This window comes from Monodelphis domestica, chromosome 4 (genome assembly GCF_027887165.1).
Source record: "Monodelphis domestica isolate mMonDom1 chromosome 4, mMonDom1.pri, whole genome shotgun sequence".
NCBI lineage: Eukaryota > Metazoa > Chordata > Mammalia > Didelphimorphia > Didelphidae > Monodelphis > Monodelphis domestica.
In genome coordinates this window covers 112,324,445-112,345,928 of record NC_077230.1, presented here as the reverse complement: position 1 = coordinate 112,345,928, position 21,484 = coordinate 112,324,445, and the positions used below count along the sequence as shown (strand labels likewise).

General features: G+C 38.1%; 1 protein-coding gene and 1 long non-coding RNA gene across 3 annotated transcripts in view; one reads left to right on the top strand and one right to left on the bottom strand.

Annotated features, from left to right (window-relative positions):
- The window catches only part of GYPC (glycophorin C (Gerbich blood group)), a 93,324-nt gene that overhangs the window by 8,989 nt on the left and 62,851 nt on the right, over positions 1-21,484 (top strand). The gene's annotated exons all lie outside the window — the stretch shown is intronic.
- The window catches only part of LOC130453676 (uncharacterized), a 68,385-nt gene continuing 65,611 nt past the window's right edge, over positions 18,711-21,484 (bottom strand). The window contains exon 3 of the long non-coding RNA XR_008911159.1: positions 18,711-20,679. This is a non-coding gene — a long non-coding RNA (uncharacterized LOC130453676). The remainder of the gene's footprint in view (positions 20,680-21,484) is intronic.

The following is a 21,484-nucleotide window of genomic DNA, read 5'->3' as shown; positions in this document are numbered from 1 at the left end:
AAACTTCGGCTAAGTGGCTGCCCCCAATGTGATAGTTCAGGTCCTTCCTCATAATTAGTACTTAAATTTCAAACATCATAAAAACAGCCAGGCATACAAAGAAAGGCAAAAATATGATCCGTACCATTGAGGAGCAAACAACCTAATGGAGGAGGCAGCTTCAGAACAACTATGTACATAAGATGGAAGGTCATAGCAGTAGAGGTGGAGGGGGAGGAAGAAGGTCTGTTGGAGAAACAGGAATTTTTGGAAGAGTCATGAAAAAAGTCAGGGAAATAAGGAGGTTGAAGTGAGGAAGAAGAGCTTTCCAGGCAGAGGGGACAATGAGTGACAGGTCACTGAGGTGGGATTTGGAGTCATATGTGAGAAGAACAACAGGAAGGCCATTGTCACTGGATTATATGCAGAGATGAGTAAAGGATAAAAAAATTTGAAAAGTAGGATGTAATCTAGTTGTTAAAGGTTTTAAAAGCCAAAGAGAGTATTTATATATGATCTTAGAGGTAATAGGGAGCCACTAAAGTTATTGAGTAGGGGAGAGACCTTCTGGTGCATGTGGTGGCCAAGCATCATTTTCTGGCCCCAACATAAACTGGTGACAAAGATTTAAGGTTAAGGCCTAGATTCACTTCTTTGGTTCTTCTTTGACTAATCTTATATGTCATACTTTTTCTCCCTGACATGCATGCATGTCCCCACCCTATTCCCAAAACACCCTCTCTTGTGGCTCTTGAAAGAAAGGTTATATTTTGATCCTGAAATATGTTCCAGCCAACTTGGCTTTTCTGTTTCTCAAAGACAGCATACAAAGTCATACATATGACTTTTTCCTGACCATATTCCATGTCTAAAATGTTCTCACTCATCAACTTTGACTCACTCTTTTGCTTTAAGATGAGCACTCCCTCAACTTGAAGGCTTACCTGATTTCTCTAAATTCTAGTATCCTACCCACTATCTGCTATTTAACTACCTTGTATTTATTTTTAGATATTGTCTTTATAATCTATTCTCTACATATTTAGAATTTAAAAAAAACATATTCAAATACCTCTGCCACTTATAAGTTATGTGGCTTCCCTTAGCCCCCATTTTCACAGCTGTAAAATGGAGATAATCATATTACAAAATACTAAAATTGTAATAATAAATTATACTAAAAAGTAATACTACTAATACATAGTCCACAGAGTTGTTGTGAGGGAAATGCTTTTAAAACTTGTAAAGTCCTATAAAAATTAAGTATTATGCATTAGGGGCATGTAGGGTAGAGATCATGTCCCCAAAAGAAGTCTAAATCCCACTGTTGGTCTCTTATAATATGTATCCTAGATTTGGCTGAACAGCAAGAAGCAGACTGGCTTTCTCTGTCTCTCTTTCTGCCTTTCTTTGCTTTTTGGTCTCTAGCTATTTCTCCATCATTTTCTATTTGTTTCTTTCTCAGTCTGTGTCACTGTTATCTCTTTCTCCATCTCCATCTCTCTGTCTCTCCCCCATTCTCAAGGGAGATGCTACTGTTGAGTAGCTCTACTCTCATAGATACAATGTACATCAATTTCTATAAATATTCACAATCAAAACTTATAAATTTAGCTCTTTTCCCACAGTTATAGAGTAATCGCTCAGAGCGAACTCCCTTGCATTTATATTCAGTCACTGGAAGCTAGACCCTTTTCCTTTCTCCCACTCCCACAACCTTTGCTCCTGCCTAGTGGGCACCATGTTCCCTATTACCATTAGATCTCTCTTTCATAGCATTATGCACATGAACATCCCAGGCTATGGGAATGGTTGTGATATAACTAAGGATGATATGGCTGGAGTAAAAAGGTACTGCTTTGGAATTGGTTTTGGAAACATGGGAAATATCTGACTCTCTGCCCTTCCCCTGACTCCTAAGGGAATCTATCCTACCTTTTGTGAAGTAGCAGCAACATGGAAGGCTGGAAGAAATCAATGCAGAAATATCCAAGAAGGATCTTTCTCACCTAGCCTCTATGCCTTCATTTCCTCAGATTCAGCCTTGGCTTCGTATTAAATGGCAGAAACATTGCCTTTGCTCTTGGGGACTACCAGTCTGAGGAGATGGACACAGCTCTGACCCTGGGGAATCGCCTGATCTAATCTGGGGAGTCATAATGCTAGCAACTTGGGAGGAAGGATATAAACTGTGGTCTGACACAGTCTCCTCCCCAACTCCCACTTTAATACTAAGAAATAAAGCTAAAGGAAATAGGTTGATTAGAATCATATGGAAATTTAATCTATAAAATGGCTCTGTAGGGGAGGCTCAAGGGATGGGGTAACAGTGAAGGGGGTACATAGAAAAAAACAGGAAACCAGAAAATGACAAGATCTTATGAAGAAAAATGAGGAAGGAACTATGTGAGGCTCACAAGTAAGAATGGATGAAAAATATCAGAGATAGGCAGGGGAAGACAAGTTCACTTGACCAGAGTGAAACCTCTGAGCTGGATTCCAATACTACATTTGTGATTAATTACCCAAGTGATTTAACCAATCATTAAATTTTGATGGTATTCACTTTCCTCATCTGCAAAGTTGGAATTATAATAATATGTGCTCTTTCCGGTTCCTTGGGTTGGGAGATGATAGATATGAAAGAATTTTTCTGACTTTCATTCCAGTACATCTTAGACTAAAAAAAAAATGTGGACGACAAGGAAAGGGTTAAGTCAAAACTAAAACATTGATTCATTTTCTGTTTTCTGTTGGAAAGGAACCAATTGTGATCTTGGGAGGTTTTTTGATGTTGTTATTATTCATTTATTCTTCAGTCGTGTCCAACTCTTCTTGACCTCATTTGGGATTTTCTTGGCAAAGGTTCTGGAGTGGTTTGCCATTTCCTTCTCTAGGTCATCTTACAGATTAGGAAACTGAGACAAAGTTGAGTGACTTGCCCAGTGTCACACAGCTAGGAAGTGTCTGAGGCTGAGGCCAGATTTGAACTCAAGAAGATAAGTCTTCTTGACGTCAGGCCCAGCACTCTCTCCACTGCCAACTAATTGCTTATATTGAGCTAGATAAACCCTGAAGGCTTGCCAACATTGAACTCTTAATACTATTAAATGATGCTTAAGATCTAAGCATACAGGGTGAACCACTTCCTAAAGTGGCTGTATTTGGCCAGCCCTTTCTTCCTTTAGCTGAGTTGGTTCATGATTAGTCTCTAACACATATAGAGGATGCAGAGGGAGAGAAGAAGAAGATATTAAAATGTCAGGGACCATAGCAATCATTTAGGGCAAATCCCTCACAAGATGAGGAAACTAAAAACATTTTGACTTGCCCTAAGTCACATAGATTATAATGAGCAAAATCTTGGATTGGAACCCAATTGAGGGTCCCATAATTTCAAATTCAGAGCTAGAGAGTAACTTATTCTTGACTGTTGAGGAAAGAAAGTGAAAGAAGTTGTAGAAGTAGAAATGAAGGAAGAAATTAAGTCCAAAGCACACACACAGCCCTTAAGAGAGTTGAAAAGTGGAAGACTATAAAAGAAGATGCATAAAGGTAAAAAATGGTAGGAAACAACATCATGGTGTCCAGACCATCGCTGTCTCACAAAGTTTCACAGATGTCATTCAGTGAAGGTAGAGTGTCTGGAGTGCCTTTAAATAGCAAAAGCATGCAAAAGAAAGTATCATTAACCTCAAGGAATTTGGATTCTGTCTGGAGGCAGGGACCTAAGGTGAAACAAGGAGATAGAATATATAACACATATGAAATGACTTGAGAACACAGTTGGGTACCAGTTAGTTTGAATCCTTTAAATCTTTTTGACATACATAGTTCTTTTTGTACATCTCAAAGCACCTTTTCCTCCATTGTTTCATTTAATTCTGTGAGCCAGCCAGAGTCAAAATCACTATTCCCATTTTATAGGTGAGGAAATTGAGGTTCATAGAGGTTAAATGTTTTTTTCCAAAGTCTCATTGTTAGTCGATGGCAGAGCCAGCCCTAAAATTCCGATCTTCTGACCCTTAGTCTAGGATCTCATTCCAGCAGAAAACAGGGTAGTGATTAGAGTCAATTGTGGCTAATCAAGGAGGAAATATCATGTTTATCCAAGTTCTTATGGGAGGCTTTGAGCATTGGATCAAAAAGGTGAAAATATCCTTGATGAGGAAAAAAGGAAAGGAAATGCATAGAGTGGGAAATGGTTGTGCAAAGGTAGACCTGAGAATTTCCCCAGAGTTCTTCTGACCCTTACCGTATTTACTGTTTGGGACACTACTCTAGTATTTATCGTGTAAATCAGGAAGAGAGAAGGATTACTTGGATGTAATTTTGATCATAAGTTAGAAATAGTTGGTGATAGGGAGTGGCACAAATTGACACTGTCATCTTCAACAAATGGTCAGCCGCCTTCCAACTTTAGATAGCTTGATTTATTATATGTTTAAGGTGGGGTTTTGTTATCCCCTATCATATGCTTTCTGAACCTATGTTTGTCTTGCAGTGAGAAAGATTATTGACTCTGAGGCAGGGCTGGTGTTTTCTAATTATCATTCCCAGAGTACCTGTCATGATGTTAGGAGACTGGTAGGGAGTCAGTAAATACTAATTGAATTAAATTGAACTGAGAAAAATTCTAAAAGGACAGTTACCATAATCATCTATCCTGACTGATCTTTCTTTTTGATATTATTATAATCATAGCCTCTCTCCCTTCCTTCTTTCTGTCTCTCTCCTCTTCCCTCCTTTATGTTTTAGTTCTATCTTTCAGTGTCTGCTGTTCTCTTTTTCTGACTTCTTTCTTTTCATCTGTGGTAGGTTTGCCTTGTGCCCTTTCGCTCAGTTCCACTCATCTCTGAAGAGTCCCCTGGGGGTTCTGGGTCTAGTCTCAGCAGTAAGTTCTCTGAGGGCAAAGATCACTCTACCTTCTTTCATGAATTCATTTAGTCAATCAGAAAATAAATATTTAAGTACTTACTATGTGCCAGACACCTTGTTATGCAATGAGGATATAAAAAAGAGACCTGGTCCCTGCTCTCAAGGAGATCCCATTATAATGGAAGAAAACATTTAAGTAAGGGTGCATGTAAGATATAGAAAGAGTAGATGGAAAGTAATCTTAGAAAGCAAAGGAGGGATGGGGAGAGAGGAACCAGAGAAAGGCTGCCTGCCAAAGGGGGGTGGGGAGCAGGAGCTTTTTCCTGAAGAAAGCCAGAAAACCCAGGAAGGCAGAAGGGAGAGGGGAAGCGTCCTGGGCATGGAAGAGTGCAAAGATAAAAAAAAAAAGGGTTCCACCTAAGAGGCAGCAAGTAAGCCAGTGAAAATAGATCATGGCATTCATGGACAAAGAGTAAAGCAGAAGACTAGAAGGGTGGGAATGGACCGGGTCAGGAAGAACTTTGAATACTAAATGGAAGATTTCATATATTTAATCCTGGAAGTAACAGGGAGCCATTGGAGTTTACTGAGTAAAAAGTAACATGGTCAGACCTGGCTTTGGCAACTCAGGGGAGGATGGATTATGGTAAAGAGGAAACGAAGCAAGAAGATCAATTAAAAAGCTATTTGAGAGGCAGCCAATTATCACAATGGATAGAGTGTCAAGCCTGGGGTCAGGAGGACACAGGTTCAAATCTGGCCTCAGACATACTTCCTAACAGTGTGACCTAGAGAAAGTCACTAAAAACCCCATTTTCCTAGTCCTTGTCCTTCTGTCTTAGAGCCGATACTAAGACAGAAAGTAAACATTAATAAAATGACTATTGAAGTAAGTAAAATAATTAGGCTATATGACAGTTGATAAGGCTGATGATGTACACAAGGGTAAGTAATAGAAAGAAGGGGATGTATATGAGAGATATGAAAATAAAAGCTAGATCTAGCATCTAATAAGACATGTGGATAAATGTGAATGAAGACTTGAGTCATTAAGGATATAAACTTGGGAACCCAGAAAGAGATGGTGCTCTCAACCAGTTTAAGAAAATTTGGAAGCAAGGAGATTTTCTCCCCAGCTTCTAGCATGAAGATGGATGCATTGTAAATGCTCCCTAAACTCTTACCTATTAATGGAATATTAAGAGTTAAAGTATATCCTAGGTTATCCAGTTTGCTTCTTTATCAGATGGGTTCTGAAACAGTCTCCTTTCTCTGAGCAGAGTGGCATTTCTGTTCTTTCCTGTTACTCCAATGAAAAAGACAGAGGTCCAAGAGGCAAATAATGCGAGTCCTGCTGTCTGATACTTTTTTAAGAAAGAAAAAAAAAGACTTTAGGTTCATCATCCTACATTAGAAACCTTCCTTGTCATTTCCAAGGCCAAAAGTCCTCCTTCCTCTTTCCCAAGTCTTCCTTTAACCTGCCCTTTTGTGACCAATTTTATCCTTTATGGCCACTTTAATCATTTTGATCTGACTTCAACTATACAGATATTGGGGTGAGAATGAAAGCTTAGGGTAGGAGGAATACCCAATTTGCCTGGCCCCAGACTGAGTGAACCCTAGAGATAACCTTGCCTTTTCTCAGAAATCCTCCCCATTTTTTCCAGGGCTCTTTGGATTACTTAATCAAGAGGGTAGAGCTCTGGCCTTCCTGCCTCAAAACCTCCCCTCAATCCCATCAGAAACAAGAGAAGTTAAACCAGAAAGAGATCATGGTTCTTTTATATAGGCTGATTTTTTTTTTGCCTGATTGTTAAAGGAAGGACACTGTTGGAGCTTGCAAATTATAGTGTTAAGAATAGATATAAACAAGATAGAACCCCTTTCTTTGGACATGACAACAACTGCTAGTCAGCAACACTTGGTTATCACAGAGTTCCCTAAATCACATAAAGCAATGCCCAAGGGGATCCTTGGAGCATCTGGAAATAATTGGGAAGGGGTAGGAAGAAAGGAAAACAAAGAAAAGATGAGGGAGAGAAAGGAAAAGAAAAAATTTGAAAAGGAAAATGTTATATAATGGGGATAATATAAAAATACTACTGTCTCATATTTTTATACCAATTTATTCTTTCCAAAGCAGTTTCATATCTATTATTTCATTTAGTTCTCACAAGTTTTATATTATAAAATATCATACACATTTACATATTTCAATTTCTTCTCTCACCTCCAAAGTCATCAAAATATCTGAGACCATAAATGACAATTTTTTGTAAACTCAATAAACCCAATTTTATCTTTCCTATAATGTGTTTTACCTTTTCTGGCCAGTTCTCCTCCTGACTTTTACACAATTATATGTATTCACTTTTCTGCTATATCAGCATGTATTTATCTATAAAATCACACTTCTTTGTTCTTCTGCTTTCCTCCTTTTTTTAATATAAACCAATAAACTTTGTCTTCGTAATGGCAGTTTATGTGACCTTTCCCTTATTATCATGGTTACAAAAATTTTGCTGTGCAATTTTCTGAATCCATGTCCAGTCTCTTGGGCCAGTACTTTTTTTCCATACCCAGAAGCTCTAATTTGTTATCTAACAAATGACTTACTTTTACTTCTATTTTTACATTCTCCAAAGACCTGAGAAAAGTAGCCAGTGTTTAGTAATGTTAGCAGCCCCTACTACTTTGTTTTACTTTACTGCTCACTTTAGTGAAAATCATCATCAATTCCATGATTGTCTTAATAGTTGGCAGATGTGAGTTTGAGTCCTAAACCTGGTATTTGTAACTGTTTATCCTTGAATCTGTCACAGCTTCTTTCGGGCCTCAGTTTTCTCTTCTGTTAAATGAGTTGGAGGGAAGGTTGCATTAGATGAAGTCTAAAGTCCATTCCAACTGAAATATTCTGTGATCCTAAGATCTTTTGGTGTCCCTTTGAGTAATTCTTTCCTCCTTATCCTCGACTCTACTATATTCTTCAACAGGCCATCTTCAGAAATTACCTTTTTCTGTGTTTTTTGTCTCTTTTCTTACCAGGAAGATTTCCTTCCCACAAGTTGGAGCACAAGGAAGTGGAATTTGAAATTGATTCTCTAGTTTTTATTTATTGCCTGCTCCTCAACTGTTAGCTCATTTTATCTTCTTATGGATGGTACCCAGAAACAGCAAACTGTAGCATAATTCTCCACTGATCATGCCTCACCAGCCTTCCTCTGGTGGAAGAATTTTGAGTTCCTTCAGATCAGTTGCCAATAGGACCCAATCATAGCAAAGCATGGCTAATGGGCACCAAGTTTAAATGTCCAATCTCTGTATTTACCCACTTCATGGATATTAGAGACAGGATTTGTATCCAGGTCTTTCTAATCTAAGTCCTACTCCCTCTCCACTAAACCAGGATGCCTCTCAATATCACCCTCTTTATTTTGTGATGGTCACTTTACTTTGAAAACAATAGCCAAAAGCTTTTATAGGCAATCATTCCTCAAAAGGCTTTTAAAGCCCAAACGAGGCCATTACTTCAATACTTCATTTCTTCGACCTGATCATGCTGCTTAATTTTTGAGCTGGGATGCCAAATCACTTTCTTTATCCTTCTGCTGTTGCCTTAGCACTTAGATCATCTTCAACACTCTCTTTGTACCTCTTCTTGATCTCAAAATAGTCCCACAAAGAATTCCATTATGTATAATTTCTCCTTTGATACCATCTTAATCTGTCTACTTTTGTCTGTTAAATAAACACATCACCAACCTCTTTCCCCTTCTTCTTTTACATGAGATAGCTCTAAGTAGTGCCTTTTTCTTTATTTGACCAGTTTTCTTTGATAATCTACACAGAATTTTCTTATTTGTATTCTAATTAATCTCTTCACCTTTTAAAAAAATCTTTATTCTCTATTAAATTTTTATCCAGCAGAAAACATCAATTTTTCTTTTTAAAATTTTTGGCTTTACTCTCTCCCCTGAGAGCTTTCTTTGACTCATCTTTAACAAGTCTCACAACTCTCCAACATCTTGAAAGGAAAGGAGGACCACCACCACTTTGATCATCCCTCTTATCATATGTTTAATTTCTTCCTTCTCTAATAGGAATTTGCTCATCCTTTGTATGCTTCTGCCAACTTTCTTGGGTTTGGGGAAATTAATTCCAGCTGTTACTAGAGCCTAGTCAAATACCTAGGTCACAACTTCTATTCATTTGTGTACATAAATTTTGTCAACTTTAAAGACCCACTCCCCGTTTTTGTTTCTGTTTTTGTAAATATATTCCAGACTAGCAGCATATATATCTAAATAATCATATATTTTTGCAGACTTATTTCAAATATTTGGCTTTCTAGGTCACTTTTTGGTTTCTTCTGGCCTATCAGAATTTTCTGACATAGTCAAAATAACCCCCAAATATCACCCTTCTTAGTGTATACAAAAAGGATTACGCATCCTTAAAAACTTTTCTTCTATCACTTACCACATGGAATTGGGAGGGGGGCAGGGAAAGCAGAAACCACAAACTTCAACTTTTCCCTTTTTAAACAAAATTTATAGCTAGATAATAAGGCTTTGATATGGAGTTCCATATCTGTGAAGAAGCATTTAGAGTCTGACTGAATGGATTTCTGGAAGATGTAGTTTCCGTGAGATCAAGCATTGTTTCTTCCTACTTAGAAAGAGGATCAGGTACTCTTTCCAAATAAGCAAAAATAGTTTTCCAACATGCTTTTGGCTTAGGGCAAAATAAAAATGGATGCATTTTAGTTTTGTTTTGGGGGAGATTTATCAGAATTATTCATCATAATCATAAAATATTTCCTCCAGCCAACACTTCTGGATTAGAGCTTAAATTTGGTCACTTTTCTGTATCTTTCTATATTGTTGTTGTTCAGGAACAATGTTCAGGAACAGGGTGGATATTTTGACCTAAGAATTTCAGGAGCACCAGCAGCCTCTTTGGGAGGGCACAGAGGAGCTGCAAGAGCTGCTGGACATGAATCAGTGTTGTGTCTGCTGAGTTACCAGAGTACCTAATGCCTTCATCTTCTGGGAAAGATGTGACCAGAGCACAGGAAGCAACTAATATTTGGAGAATTTTTCTCCCTTTGCTCTTCATTTTCATCCAAGAGGATAGATTTCATCTGAGAGTTTTTTGTTCCTTAAAGGTGTTTCCTGGTAGTTTTAAGTAAAATCAAAGTAGATCCATTTGACATAAAGGATCAGTCTGAATTGCTTCCAGTTCTGTGTTTTGCTATTGGTCAACAAAAGGGTTTACAGCAGTGTTTTGGTATTGGTATAAAGAAATACTGGCACAGTGAATAGAGTGCTGGGGCTGATGTCAGGAAGACTCATCTTTCTTGAGTTTGGATTTGGCTGCACATTCTTACTAGCTCTGTGCCTCTGGGCAAATCACATAACCCTGTTTGCCTCAGTTCCTCATTGATAAAATGAGCTGGAGAAGGAACTGGCAAACCACTCGAGTATTTTTGCCAAGAGAATCTCAGATGGGATCAAAAAGAGACAGACACAACTGAAACAACTGAACAACAACAATATAGAAAGATACAGAAAAGTGACTAGATTTAAGCCCTCATCAAAAAGTGCTGGCTGGGGAAATATTTTATGATTATGATGAATAATTCTGATAAATCTCCCAAAAAGCAGGACTAAAAATGCATCCATTTTTTTTTCCTTTGCCCTAAGCCAAAAGCATTTTGGAAAACTATTTTTGTTAATTTGGACAAGACCAGGTTATCAGATCATGTTTCCTTTTTCATTTCTTCCCTACTTTCCCCATGTATGGGAAGAAGAAAAAATATGTAAAACATGCGGTGGGATGGAGTTAGAGACAATGCTTAGGGAGTATTGACTGGATTATCATTCTCAAAACTAGAGTTGAAAGCAGGGCAGGGCAGCAGGTCATGGAAATGGTATGCCAGGGACGTAATGTTGGATCTGGGTCTCCTTTATACATGGTAAATAAATCCTAAAACCTGGAGTCCCAGAGTGGGAGCTGGAGTGCAGGATCAGAGACACAAGCTGGCTTCACAAAGATCACAAAGTCTCCTAACTTCCCAAAGCAGTAATCAGGTAATATGCTATAGCTATGTTAGTAGCATATGTTCCCACTATGAGGTATGGAGTAGCCCTATCTTTTCTAACCCTCTCTGTCTCCCCTCTCACCTAACTCTGTCCTGTGTGCACCAAGCAGATGCTTGATAAATTTTGGTCCCTCTTGTTGTATTGTCCTTGGGAATCAGAACATAGAACCAGGAAGCAATTAGAAGATATTAGAAGCTAGTCTGTAGTCAGTGCCCCTGTTTGTATACAAATATTGCTGTAGGAGTTAGAGGAAAAGACATCAATCTGAAAAGGAGTCATCAGGGAAGGTTTCATGGAGGAAGTGAGACTTGCTACACCTTGAAGAATGGGATTTGGGGAAACAGATAGGAGAGGGTGAGATGACAGGCAGAGGAACAGAGCGTGGAGCGGGCACACAAATCAGTAACTAGACATTTTTAATCCTGAGGCTACTCAGTGGGGAGAAGAGAGGATACGTATAGGAGGAGGGAAGTTTGAACTTCAGGAAATAAGTGGATCACTAATTTATTTTAATTTTTGCAAATTGGGTGCAGAACTTAGGTATTTGTGTGTTACAGAATGTACACACATGCTATCAGCAGATCTAAAGCCCCAGGTGCCCAACCCCAATTGTGTTTCTGTGTGGGGAACATAGAGAGAAGACTGGTGTGACTGGAGGCTGGTGGGAGTCAAAGCCCGTGCTTATGGTGGGCTTATTATCTAGGATATAAGGATTAGAGTTATAATCTAGAATTAGAACACAGAGAACCAGGATCTTAGGGCAAAGTTAGAAGGCCACAGAGCTGGGGAGAAGAGGATAAGAATTAGTGAAGACTTCTTTGTTATTTGTTCCTCATTCCATCCTTCCATCCCCAAAGAGAACTTTATATCCCATGAGCACACACTCTTGTCCTGAAGGGACCTTCATCCCTTTCTCCCCCTTGCTACCCTTTCTCTCAGTTCCATTTACATAGCAGTCAGTGGCTGATGAAATATTAATAGCTTCTCACAATGACCAGTTGTAAACTGGGACCCGTGTTTTAAAGACTTCAGTAATTTCCTCCCCCCCAGCCTCAGCGTTTAAGTATACACATAGGGCAGACCTTGGCCGTAGGAGGAGTAGGCAGCTACCTACGTGGTGTGATTTCTGGGGCCCTATTGAAAGAATATCTCTCCCACTGTCTTATTCATTCTTGAAATTGCACAGCTATAGGATCATTCTTTTGGTTTAAAGCTTTGTCCTTTGTCAAAATGTAAATAACATGCCAAATAAATAATAATGATGATGGCATTTCTATAAGGCTTTATACTTTGCAAAGTACTTTCACACATTGTCTCATTTGGTCCTTTTAACAATGGTTTGATTGAAGTTTCCCATTGTAGCCGAGTCTAATAAAGCTTGGAAAGGTAAGATCATGAACGCAGAAAAAGGATTCTTAATCTTTTTGGTTTCATAGAGCCATCTAGGCCATCCAGCAATGATTGACCACTTATCAGAACAATGTTTAAAAAGTGCAAAAATTAAAATACACAGGCTTAAAAACAAAGCAGTTTTAAAGAAATGTTGTTTTTTAAGATCACAGACCCCATTAAGAAAATCTTGATCTAGTTTACTAGAAGCAAGACTTATGAGCAAAAATGTAGGTCCCCTGGCTCTAAGCGCAACCCTCCTGAGCCCCTATTAAAGTGATTAGTCTATAAGGACAGAGCATGAGATAGTGGAAAGAGTATAAGAGTTACGAGGCAGATGATCAAGGTCTTAGTGCCATAATTGTCACTTTAGTGCCTTTTAGTGCCATTTGTCACAAAGCTTAGCTGGACAGCTTTGGGGGGTCATTTATCTCAGACTTCATTTCCTCAACACTAAAATGGGAATGATAATAATTGAGCTAACATGCTTTATGGGGTTGTTGGGAAAACAGTATTTTGCAAACTTTGAAATGATATATAAATATGTGAGCTAATGATCCTTTCATGGAAGGGTTAGTTGGAGAAATAGGGAGCTTGGTGATTCTTGGAGGGGGGCAAAGAGACTCAAATTCTAGGGTAAGGGAGGGGGTAGAAATGGGAAAACAAAAGAGATAAGCTTCACATTCTGTCCAAGATCAGCCCTACCCACCCCCAGGCCCCAAGTCTGCTTTACTCAAACAAAAACACATATATGTTGGTATCATGGTGTTGGTGTTGAGTCATTTCAGGCATATCTGACTCTTGGTGATCCCATTTGGGATTTTCTTGGCAAAGATACTAGAATGGTTTGCCATTTCTTCTCCAGTTCATCTTATGGATGAGGAAACTGAGGGTAACAGAGTTAAATGGTCACCAACATCATAGATATCTGAGGCCATATTTTAAGTCAGGAAGATGAGTCTTCCAGATTTCAGGCCCAACACTCCATCCTCTGGGCTACTTAGCTGCCCTGGGACCAGGACACATATAGAGAATATAAGGTAGATGAGAGTATTAAATAGACTAGAGTGAGAGAGAAACAGAAGCAGAGACAGAGAAATTGAGAAATAAAAACTCACAAAAGCAGAGAGGGGCAGAGACAGTCAAAGACAGAGAGACATATAAATATGCATACAAATGAAATAGATTATTTAGATAGATTACAGTTCCTCATAGAGAGCTTTAAGGTTTGCATCATCCTTTCAAGCCCCAGGTATTAATATAGAGAAGTTTTGATAATTGCTATGGATTTTCTAAAGCCGGCCCTGACTCAAGAGATTGTCATGAGGTTTAAAATGACTCAACCGGTGTAAAATTGTCAGGGATTGCCACTGTCTTTGCTTCTCTCCAGTGCCCAGATGGTCTGGAGAGAGAAACTCTATTCCTAGAGAGTTGAAAGTTTTTTGGGCTCTGTGCTTCACCAGCAGAAGACAGGACCCTATGTCTCTAGGTCCAAATGATTTCTAAAAATGAATGGGAAATGCTGGATTGAGGGAGATGTTATTTATATGATATTTAGGGATCTGTAACATCTTGTGATTCGTAGGCCTCATATCCCTTTTTCTTTTACTTTTATACTGATAATTCATTTCTTTGTAAACAACAGTAGAAACTACAAAATAAAAAATAATCTCACATTTGTATACCATATAGCATCATAGGATTATTGATTTAGAGCTAGAATGGTTCTACTTTGGCTATTCCAAAGGCCATGGAATCCAACATTTTCTGACTTTTTTTCCAAGCTTTGAATAAATGTCACCTTTGGGAGGCCCTTCCTTCCCCTTCTAACTACTAGTGCTTCCCTACATCTCAATTACCTAGTATTTATTCTACATATCTTCATTTATTGATATATGTGGTAATATAATTTTTAATTTTTTTAATTATCAAGCATAGGTTTCTCTTCCCTCTAACTTCTCCTAACTTTTATATCATATACATATAGTCAAATGTTTATGCAATATTCCATGCCCATATAGTTTCCCACTTCTTCAAATATGGATGGGAGGAACTCGGAATACATGATTTTCCATCTATTATTTCAAAACTTAAGTTTGATCCTCACAGAATCACAGGATTCCAGGGCTGGAAGAGTCTAGGATATTTATTCCAACCCATTCTTGGACAGTAGTAGTTTCTACATCTCCAACAAGTATTCATTCACTTGAAGACCTCTGATTATGGGGATCGCCTTATCTCCTAAGTAAAATTGTTCTATTTTGGAAGAGCCTTAACTATTAAGAATTTTTCTTTATCTCAATCCTGAATCTGCTTTTCGTTTTTATTCATTGCTCCTCATTTTGTCCTCAGTAGTCAAGCCAAAGTCAAGTCAAAGTCAAATATTTGAAGTCAGCTTTCATGCCTTAAAACCATTGTTGTTGTTTTTTTTTAAGAATAAATACATTCAGTGGCTTCAGATGTGGCAGTTTCCAGTCCCTACCACCACTCTAATGGTTGGTGCTCTGTTTTGGGGGGTTTTTTTGGTCATTAATTTACCTTCTACCTCTTAACTTCCCATATTATATACATGTCAGCAGCTAATGAAATTTTAATCACTGCTCAAAGTAGCTTAGTTATCTCCATCCCTAATTCCTACAAAAATAGGAATATTGAATGAACCTGTGATTTCATTGGTTTAGGGAAAACCCAGGTGAAGAAGCTTCTATTGCTACAAGTTGGCACCTTCTCCACAATGTAAAATCTTAAAGCTTGGCATGATGGTGCACATCTGTCAACCCAGATCCTAGCTAGGCTGAGGCTGGCAGGTCTCTTAACTCAGGAATTCTGAGCTGCTTTGGGAAATACCCATCAGAAATCTATACTAAGTTCAGAATAATTATGGTTAGTTGTTGATTTTGATGTTGATGTCAATAGTGTTGATTTTACCTAAGAAGGGAAAAATTGACCCAGACTAGAAACAGAGTAAGTCAAAGTTCCCATGCCAATCCATGGTGAGACTGAGCCTCTACACTTCCAGCCTTGGCAAGATGGGGAGACCCAGTCTTAAAAATAATAATAATAGAATAACTTTTTTATCAGCAATTCAAGGGTCCAACTCCAAAAGACTCCTGATAAAAAAATATCATTCACCATAGAAAGAACTGTCTGAATGCATAATGAAGCATACCACTTTTTACTTTATTTCCTTCATGAGTTGTTTTCTTATGTAATGTGTGTGTTCTTTCACAACATGAAAAACATGGAAATATGCATTGTATAATAGCACATATATAATCTATATCATATAAATGCCATCTGGGAAAGGAGGAGGTAGAAAAGGGAGGGAGAGAACATGGATTGCAAAATGTCAGAAAAATATGAATTGTATTGACATGTAAAAATTTAAATTAGAAATAACAAAGTTTTGGAAACTTGCCTAGAGCCCATAATTCTAATTCTACTATGTAATACATATTTACCAGTGGTACACCAGATTATAGTGACTCAGTGGTACACATTAAGCTTTTAAAAAATTATTGTTGATTAATTTATTTAAACATTTAATACTCAAGCTTAATTTTCCAAAGCAATTTCTTTTTAACCCCATTACCTTCTTTATGCTTTACCCCTAAAAAACTCACCCTAAACCCAGGGGGACTCCCTTGTTTTGTGAGCCTTAAGCCCTGGCATGAATAGCAAGTACCCACCCCTAAGTCCTAACTCTCTGAAAGACCAGTTTGTTCATTTTGCTTCTATTCAATTCAATTCTGTTTTCCTTCTCTACATTCATTTCATACCAATCTAGTTTCTATTTCAATTTAGTTTAATTTGATAATTAATGGACACATTAGGAAAGAGCATTATTGGAATCAAAGGACCTAGGTTCACATCCAGCCTTTTTTATTTACTACTTATGTGGTTTTAGGCAAGTCATTTAACTTCTTTAGACCTCAGTTTCCTCAACTGTGAAAGGAGTGACTAGGCCTAGATGACCTCTAAGGTTCCTCTAACTCTATGGTCCTGTGTGGCTGGTCCTTTTTGTCTTCTTTTTTTTTTTAATTTTTATTTCCCATGTGTCTCAGCCTCTTCTTTCCCTCTCCCCATCAGAGAGGACTTCAAATGACAAAAAAGATATACATATAAACTATGTCTTTTCTGTGTTTCTATTCATCAATTCTTTCTCTAAAGGTGGACATTCATAAGTCATTTGATAAATATTATTTCTGTATGGAAAGCCCTTTTTTTGGCATTGTAGGAAGATAAAAGGAGATAAAGAAGAAGGATTGGGCACAAACTCTATGCTACAGGAATTTGCTTTTGAACTGTTTTTACTTCCAAATCTCTTGGGTAATTTTAGCTCCACAAAAATTCCATCAGAAAGGAAAGATATTCAATCAATACATGCCTCTTTGTTGAGCCCCAATAAGACAATTCTTGCAATTGTACACTTATCATTTATAAAATGCTTCACACAGTGCCTTGCATATAGTAAGTGCTTAATTAATAAATGCTTGGTGACTGACTGAAATGATCTATTTTGGGCTTCACACCAACCACATGAAATAGGTAGTATTTTTCCCAGTTTCCATATGAGGGGGATCAGAGTTAAATGCTTATCCAAAACCACATGGAGAGTAAATGAGAGGGCTAAGGTTTATCTGATACTAGAGATACAAAGTTGGGCTTGAAAACTTACTTTCTGATACAAAGTTGAATATTATTTTTAGGAAACTGTGCTGACTGCCTTTTATGTGATTAGTTCTAGTGTAGTCACTAGAGAAGACACAGGAAAGTCTAGGACATAGTCCATGACTCCAAAGATCTTTAACTCTACCTGGGGAAGAAGAAAAAACATGTACTATAACTAGTAACATTAGCTACTATATAACTGAATGCCCCAACTGAGGGAGAAAGTCATGCATTGTTAGGTGGTTACCACCCACTAAAATCATCCTCCATACTCTGAATGAGTATGCAGAGCAATGCTGTTTGCCTGGGGCAAGGGTCTATTTCCTGCTATTTTATCAGTTGGACTCCCATCCAGAACCTATCCCAATCAAACAGATGAAATAAAAATTAGTGTAACATCTGTGTTGCTCCCATACTTCACAGGCATTTAAAATTATGTCTCAAATGAATCCTGCTCTGTTGCTACTTGCAATAAAAGTTAATACTTTGGAGCCTTGAATCCAGCAAATACTTTTAATTTAGAAATACCAGGTTGCTTGATAGGAGAAAAAGAGTGTGAGCGGAAAAAAAAATGCCTTCTTTCAAGTCAAATGTTTGTCCACTACCATGATGTAATTCATCCCAAGGCTATCTGAACCTTTCTCTTGCTTTTTTGAGAAGTGTATTTTTCCTCAAAATTAGGGAATCAGTGCTTCTGATTTCATTCTAGAGCATTGTGATGAGTTAAAAAAAAGTGTGAGAATTTTTTTATGTTTTATTATATCAATCAATCAATTGAAATAATTGAGTCTGAGGGAGACAGAGGACAGATGGCATATCAAAGTCATGCAGACATGAGTTAGAGCCGTGTCCATGACACAAGATTGGAGGATGATACAATTAGAGTTAAAAGGGAACTTAGATGTCATTTAATCCAGTTTCTTAATTTTATAGATTAAAAACTGAAGTTGAGCAAGAATCAGTGACCCTACCTCAGGTCACACTGATAGTGCCAGGGAGAGAATATGATGCTCAGCCCTCTGGCTCCAAATCCAATATCCTTTCCACTATAGTATCATTGGTAACTTCTGAAGGAGAAATTTTTGTAGATTTATAGACTTGGAAGTAAGATTTCAAAAGAATAGAAAGGGAACAGAAGATGAGAAAGAGAGGAAATGGGCATAGAAGATTCTAGGAATGCTGCAGTTAACAAGAAGAGAGAGAAGAGATACAGGGAAATGGCTTGAGGGGATGAGAAAGGGAGGGAGAGAAAAAGAGAGACAGAGACAGAGACAGAGAGAGAGACAGAGAGAGAGAGACAGAGAGAGAGAGACAGAGACAGAGACAGAGACAGAGAGACAGACAGAGACAGTCTCCCAGAGGAGGCAAGTGAGAGTATGGATAAAGGTGTAGAGGGTTTTAAAGCTATGAAAGAAAAAATGAGGCAGCAAACAGATCAATTCAAAATTCTCGGTAAAGCATATGGTAAGGTCTTCTGATGAGAGAGAGAGAGAGAGATTGGGTGGGATGGCATCATAGGGTCTGAGGAGAGAGGAACAGTTTTGAAAAAAAACTGAGATGGGAACTACTAGTGAGAGTCAAGTAGAAATGAGTGAAAAGATCCAGTAATCTCGAACTCTGAGTTTGGTTTATAAAGCTAGTACTCTTAATGCTATTATTTCCTTTATAAGATCCAGGGAAATTGCCAGGTAAACAGTGTTGCTTGAGCTATTGGCTTCTTAATATGAAGGACTAGGCTTCACATAAGCAGGATTATCCCAAGCAAAAGCGAATGCTATTTTTCCACTCAAAATAAAATAACAGTAAAACAGCCAAGTATAACATTTACTAGAATTCATTATGTTGAAATACACAGTTTAGAATAAGATTTAAATGATTAAAAATGCTTTGATTTGTCACGTTTTCACTAATCTTCAGCTGCTATCAATCATAGCTTAGTCAAACTGGCTTTGTCCAAAAGCTAGTGTTGGAAAAGGCTCATGGCCGCAGATTGCCAGAGAGGATGAAGACATTATAATGTGGGGAATAATCCATATTAAGGCATGGAGGTAGGAATAAACAAATGGTGGGGAATGATCTCTGCAAAGGCATGGAAGTGGGAACAAACAGCATTTGTGCAACGGGCTTTCAGAAGAAAGGAAAGAAAGAAACAGGCTAATAATGATGGCGGGTAGGGAGAAAGGGAGAGGGTTCCTGAAGGAGACCTTGAGACCAGGGCTGTACATTGTTCGCATGAACTAACTATATGCTATGAATTTTTCTAAGTCTTTGGTCATTACTTGCCAATTATCCTAAGGTCAATTCTAATCTTAGCAATACAGGATTTTTTTGAAAAGTCTCTTTGGGAGTAAGCTATTTTTAAGCGATAATCCACAGTGAAATTCTGCTTAATGTTCATTGAATACTCATAGTGTTCTGGCAGTGGCCAAGAGCTGTGGCCCCATACTTCTAGGACACAACAGTCAAAATGCAGCTGAAATCAGTGTTTGTATTGGTAAAGTTCAGTTGCCCTAACAGCTTGCCAATGTTTGCTGCCATTCCCCATTTGACTATTTTTCTGTCCCTTTTGTTCTTTCAAAGCATTTGATTTCTGAAACTGTTACTTTTTTCTTTTTTTTCCTGTTTCCTGGATTTTTTCCTCCTCTCTCTTTTCCCTGAAGCGATTTCTGATTATGGATCATCCTGGAGGGGCCCCCACCCAATTATCTGGTTTCCTGAAAAAGTCTCCCTTTCTTTGTCAAAAAGCCATGGGAACAGAAGCCTGACTGTCTGCCTAGATAAAGGGCCTGTCTCTGTCTGTCTTGCTCCCCTGCCTCTCAGAACCCCCCTTTGATTTTCCCCTGTGCTCCCCATGCTCCAATGGGGCACTGCTGGTAGTACAAGGAGCAGGGGGTGGGGGTGGTGGCGCATTTTCCCTCCTTTGTTAACACAATGTCCATTCATGGACTTCAGTGTTCCCTCTAGAGACTTCTCAAACTCTTTGCCCTGTCCTGATTTCTCTCTTGAACCACCCCATCCTAAGTCAGCCCATTATTACTGCCCCCAAAGACTTTATTTTAGTGACCTAATGATCTTTTGTTTGTTTTTAATAAATTGTATCAATGTGTATTTTTAAAATATCATTATCATTTCTAGATTTACTTTCCCCTTCATCCTTTTTAAGGTTTTCTCTTATAATAAAGAAAACCAGGCAGACAAAATGAACCAAGAGTTGCCCTGTCTGATAGCATATAAAACATTTTCTCCCATAGTCCTCTACTTTCCTAGAGAAAGCATTACTGAATGGTCATTTTCTTTGAAGGTTGGGCTTCTCTAGACCCCAAGAAAGCCTAACTATTGAACTGAAGTTTCTTCCTGAATTAGTTTTGTTACTCTTAGCACAGAGATAACAGTGTCTGATAAGGCCTCCAAGAATGTTTGTTGCCTTACCTCTTTACTAAGCTGGGTCAGAAAGATGTAGCCTATCACACCATGATGCATGGCAGGCAGTTCCTTTGAAGACAACCATTTCAGTGGCATTTTGCTCTGTTGACTCATTGGATTTGCACGGGAAGACATGATCCAGAGTTTGCAGAGTAAGAGTTCAGAGACATGCTGCCAAAGTACAGAGAATCCTCACTGATGAAATCCCAGTTCACTTGGACTCCAAGAACACCACCTATTCATAAACAATAAAAAATGAGGTAATAATTACTATATATTATATGGAAGGCAGAGATCATGAATTTTATGGGAGTTCAAAGGAAGTCACTTTTTGGCTGAATCTTATTGGAGAGAGGGCTTTAACTTATATAAAAGTATGATGTTATTAAATATTTATATATATATATATATATATTCACATACATATCTATATGTCAAAGTACGTGTATATGTGTATAGACAGAGAGAGAATATAAATGAATTACCTTATTTCAACCACATAAATCTGTGGAGTGAATACTTATTATCCCCAATTCACAGATAAAAAACTGAGCCCTGGCAAAGTTAAGTGACTGGCCACTGATCCTATAACTGTGTTCCAGGAGGAAGATTTGAGCTCAACTCTTTCAAAATCTGAGACTCCATAAACTATGCCCTATGAGTCAAAGGCAGGAATTTCTTCGGGCCATAAGATCATCCTGACTTCTGTACCCCCCTTAAAATATCTCTGCCAGCATTGTAAAATTAGGCTTCTGATGAAACACAAGTAGGATCTCTCCCAAAGAATCCTACAATTAAATCAAAACAGACAGTGGACACCTTCTTGTTTATACATTTTGGCCTGAGACCAAAAAAAAAAAAAATCTCACTTGCCCTTACAAAAAGTCTACTTGCAAGGCTTTCATATGTCTTACCTCTGTTACCCATCAGAGCAGTTATCTAGAAAGGGTCCCTGAGATTACCAGAAGATTCCTGTCCTTCTGCTAATATGGAAGTTGACACCATCTGGCATGTTGCTCTCATTATCTCTGTAAATTTGA